This window comes from Arachis hypogaea, chromosome 3, assembly GCF_003086295.3.
Source record: "Arachis hypogaea cultivar Tifrunner chromosome 3, arahy.Tifrunner.gnm2.J5K5, whole genome shotgun sequence".
Classification (NCBI taxonomy): domain Eukaryota; kingdom Viridiplantae; phylum Streptophyta; class Magnoliopsida; order Fabales; family Fabaceae; genus Arachis; species Arachis hypogaea.
This window is the reverse complement of record NC_092038.1, coordinates 117,229,164-117,234,335: the sequence shown is the minus strand read 5'-3', so window position 1 is coordinate 117,234,335 and position 5,172 is coordinate 117,229,164. Positions and strand designations below refer to the sequence as shown.

Below are 5,172 nucleotides of genomic sequence, written 5' to 3'. Positions count from 1 at the left end.
ACTCTGTATTGAGAGAAGCTTTTCATACTTCCTCTCCATGTTTACAGAAGGATAACCTTGAGCTTTAAACACAAGGTAGTCCCCATTCAATTGAAGGACTAGTTCACCTCTGTCAACATCAATCACAGCTCCTGCTGTGGCTAGGAAGGGTCTTCCAAGGATGATGCATTCATCCTCATCCTTCCTAATGTCTAAGATTATGAAATCAGCAGGGATGTAAAGGCCTTTAACCTTTACCAACATGTCCTCTACCAATTCATAAGCTTGTTTATTGACTTGTTTGCCATCTCTAATGAGATTCTTGCAGCTTGTACCTCAAAGATCCCCAGCTTCTCCATTACAGAGAGTGGCATAAGATTTATACCTGATCCCAGGTCACACAGAGCCTTCTCAAAGGTCATAGTGCCTATGGTACAGGGTATTAAGAATTTACCAGGATCTTGTTTCTTTTGAGGTAAAGTTTGCTGAACCCATGTATTTAGTTCACTAATGAGCAAGGGAGGTTCACCTTCCCAAGTCTTATTACCAAACAACTTGGCATTTAGCTTCATGATGGCTCCTAGATATTGAGCAACTTGCTCTTCAGTTACATCTTCATCCTCTTCAGAGGAAGAATAGTTCTCGGAGCTCATGAATGGCAGAAGGAGGTTTAATGGAATCTCTATGGTCTCTATATGAGCCTCAGATTCATTTAGGTCCTCAATAGGGAACTCCTTCTTGTCTAGGAGACGTCCTAGGAGGTCTTCCTCACTGGGATTCACGTCCTTCTCCTTCTTTGTGCATCTGGCCACATTGATTATATCAATGGCCTTGCATGCTCTTTTTGGATTCTCCTCTGTATTGCTTGGGAGAGTACTGGGAGGAGTTTCAGTGACTTTCTTACTCAGTTGACCCACTTGTGCCTCCAAATTTCTGATGGAGGACCTTGTTTCATTCATAAAACTTAAAGTGGCCTTAGACAGATCAGAGACTATGTTTGCTAAGCTAGAGGGGCTCTGCTCAGAATTCTCTATCTGTTGCTGAGAAGATGATGGAAAAGGCTTGCTATTGCTAAGCCTGTTTCATCCACCATTATTAAAGCCTTGTTGAGGCTTTTGTTGTTCCTTCCATGAGAAATTTGGATGATTTCTCCATGAGGAATTATAGGTGTTTCCATAGGATTCACCCATGTAATTCACCTTTGCCATTACAGGGTTCTCAGGATCATAAGCTTCTTCTTCAGAAGATGCCTCTTTAGTACTGTTGGATGCATTTTGCCATCCATTCAGACTCTGAGAAATCATGTTGACTTGTTGAGTCAACATTTTGTTCTGAGCCAATATGGCATTCAGAGTATCAATTTCAAGAACTCCTCTCTTCTGAGGCGTCACATTACTCACAGGATTCCTCTCAGAGGTGTACATGAATTGGTTATTTGCAATCATGTCAATGAGTTCTTGAGCTTCTGCAGGTGTTTTCTTTAGGTGAATGGATCCACCTGCAGAGTGGTCCAATGACATCTTAGACAATTCAGACAGACCATCATAGAATATATCCAGGATAGTCCATTCTGAAAGCATGTCAGAAGGACACTTTTTGGTCAACTGCTTGTATCTTTCCCAAGCTTCATAGAGGGATTCACCTTCTTTCTGTCTGAAGGTTTCAACATCCACTCTAATCTTACTCAGCTTTTGAGGAGGAAAGAACTTGGCCAAGAAGGTCGTGACCAGCTTATCCCAAGAGTTCAGGATATCTTTAGGTTGAGAGTCCAACCATACTCTAGCTCTGTCTCTTACAGCAAAAGGGAAAAGCATAAGCCTGTAGACTTCAGGATCTACTCCATTAGTCTTAACAGTATCACAGATCTACAAGAATTCAGTTAAGAACTGAAAAGGATCTTCTAATGGAAGTCCATGAAACTTGCAGTTCTATTGTATTAGAGCAACTAGTTGAGGCTTCAGCTCAAAATTGTTTGCTCCAATGGCAGGGATTGAGATGCTTCTTCCATGTAATTTGGAATTTGGTGTAGTAAAGGCACCAAGCATCTTCTTTGCATTATTGTTGTTATTATTTTCGGCTGCCATCTCCTTTTGCTATTCGAAAATTTCAGTTGGGTCCTCTTCAGAGTACTGTGCTTTAGCTGCTCTTAGCTTCCTCTTCAAGGTCCTTTCAGGTTCAGGGTCAGTTTCAACAAGAATGCTATTTTCTTTGTTCCTGCTCATATGAAAGAGAAGAAAACAAAGAAAGAAGAGGAATCCTCTATGTCACAATTAGAGATTCCGTTATGTGAGTAGAAAAAGAGGAGAATAGAAGAAAAATTCGAACACAGAAGAGAAGAGAGGGTTCGAATTTTTGAGATGAAGAGCAATGTTAGTAAATGAATACATAAATAGAGAGAGATGAGAGAGAGAAAGTTTTCGAAATTTTTTTTTGAAAAAATTGGTTAGTGATTTTCGAAAATTGAGATAAGAAATACAATTAAAATTAAAATTTGAAACAATTAGTTAATTAAAAAGAATTTTGAAAAAGGGTGAGGGATTTTCGAAAATTAGAGAGAGAAAAGTAGTTAGGTGGTTTTGAAAAAGATAAGAAACAAACAAAAAGTTAATTAGTTAGTTGAAAAAGATTTGAAAAGGATATATTAAAAAGATATGATTGAAAAGATATTTTGAAAAAGATTTGATTTTTTAAAATTAAAATTTGATTACTTGACTAACAAGAAACTAAAAGATATGATTCTAGAATTTTAAGATTGCACCTTTCTTAACAATAAAGTAACAAACTTCAAATTTTTGAATCAATCACATTAATTGTTAGTAAAGTTTTCGAAATTTTGAAGTAGAGATAAGAAAAAGGTTTTGAAAATCATTTTTTTAAAAATATTTTTGAAAATATAAAAGAAAAATGAAAAAGATTTGATTTTTGAAAAAGTTTTGAAAAGATAAGATTTTTAAAATTGAAATCTTGACTTGACTAACAAAAAACAACTTATTTTAAAAATTTTTGACTAAGTCAACCCAAAGATTTCAAAATTTATTGAGTAAAACAAGGAAAATATATTTTTTATTTTTGAATTTTTTTATGATGAGAGAGAAAAGCACAAAAATGACTCACAACATGAAAATTATGAATCAAAATACATGATGCATGTAAGAACACTATGAATGTCAAGATGAACACCAAGAACACTTTGAAGATCAAGATGAACATCAAGACTTATTTCTGAAAAATTTTCAAGAAAAGAAAAACATGCAAGACACCAAATTTAGAAATTTTCAATGCTTAGACACTATGAATGCAAAAATGCATATAAAAAACAACAAAAAACACAAAACAAGAAAATATGAAGATCAAACAAGAAGACTTACCAAGAACAACTTGAAGATCATGAAGAACACATGCATAAATTTTTTTTCGAAAATTTTTAGAAAAATAAAAATATGCAATTGACACTAGACTCAAACAAGAAACACAAAATATTTTTGATTTTATGATTTTATAAGTTTTTTTGGATTTTTTCGAAAACTATTTTTAGAAAAATGAAAAAGAAGAAAAATTTTGAAAAGATTTTTCAAAACTCTTTGAAAATAAAATTACCTAATCTGAGCAATAAGATGAACCTTCAGTTGTCCAAACTCAAACAATCCCCAGCAACGGCGCTAAAAACTTGATAGGCAAAATTGTGATTTACACTTTTCATAACTCGAATAATTCTTAGCAATGGCTCCAAAAACTTGGTGCACACTACTATGGTTCACTCACATTCTTCACAACTTCGCACAACTAACCAGCAAATGCACTAGATCATCCAAGTAATAAACCTTACGTGAGTAAGGGTCGATTCCACGGAGATTGTTTGTGTGAAGCAAGCTATGGTCATCTTGCAAATCTCAGTAAGGTGGATTCAAATGGTAATAATGGTTTTCGAATATAAGGATAAATAAACAGACAATAAAGATAGAGATACTTATGTAAATCATTGGTGGGAATTTCAGATAACTGTATGGAGATGCTTTGTTCTTGTTGAATCTCTGCTTTCCTACCGCCTTCATCCAATTCTTCTTACTCCTTTCTATGGTAAGCTGTATGTAGGGCATCACCGTTGTCAATGGCTACTTCCCATCCTCTCAGTGAAAATGGTCCAAATGCTCTGTCACAGCACGGCTAATCATCTGTCGGTTCTCGATCATGTCGGAATAGAATCCATTGATTCTTTTGCGTCTATCACCACGCCCAACAATCGCGAGTTTGAAGCTCGTCACAGTCATTCAATCCATGAATCCTACTCAGAATACCACAGACAAGGTTTAGACTTTTCGGATTCTCAAGAATGGCCGCCAATAATTCTAGTTTATACCACGAAGATTCTGATTAAGGAATCTAAGAGATATTCACTCGTTCTAAGGTAGAACGGAAGTGGTTGTCAGTCACGCGTTCATAGGTGACAATGATGATGAGTGTCACAGATCATCACCTTCTTTATGTTGAAGTGCAGCGAATATCTTAGAACAAGAATAAGCTGAATTGAATAGAAAATAGTAGTAATTGCATTAATACTCGAGGTACAGCAGAGCTCCACACCTTTAATCTATGGTGTGTAGAAATTTTACCGTTGAAAATACATAAGTGATGGTCCAGGCATGACCGAATGGCCAGCCCCCAAATGTGATCAAATATGTAAAATCCCAGATGAAAATACAATAGTAAAAAGTTCTATTTATACTAGACTAGCTACTAGGGTTTACAGAAATAATTCTAAGTGCAGAATTCCACTTTCGGGGCCCACTTTGGTGTGTGCTTGGGCTGAGCTTGAGATTTACACGTGCAGAGGCTTCTCTTGGGGTTAAATGCCAAGTTGTAACGTGTTTTTGGCATTTAACTCTGGTTTGTGACGTGTTTCTGGCGTTTTACTCCAGAATGCAGCATGGAACTGGCGTTGAACGCCAGTTTGCATCGTCTAAACTCAAATAAAGTATAAACTATTATATATTGCTGGAAAGCTCTGGATGTCTAATTTCCAACACCATTGAGAGCGCGCCATTTGGAGTTCTGTAGCTCCAGAAAATCTATTTCGAGTACAGGGAGGTCAGAATCCAACAACATCAGCAGTTCTTTGTCAGCCTGAATCAGATTTTTGCTCAGGTCCCTCAATTTCAGCCAGAAAATACCTGAACTCACAGAAAAACACACAAA

At 36.3% G+C, this 5,172-nt stretch overlaps 1 non-coding gene across 1 annotated transcript; it reads left to right on the top strand.

The window, feature by feature from the left end:
• The first annotated feature begins 1,554 nt into the window (after positions 1 to 1,554).
• On the top strand, positions 1,555 to 1,661 carry LOC112792952 (small nucleolar RNA R71). Its single transcript, XR_003197668.1, has one exon. It is a non-coding gene; the product is annotated as a small nucleolar RNA R71 (small nucleolar RNA).
• The last annotated feature ends 3,511 nt before the right edge of the window (positions 1,662 to 5,172 follow it).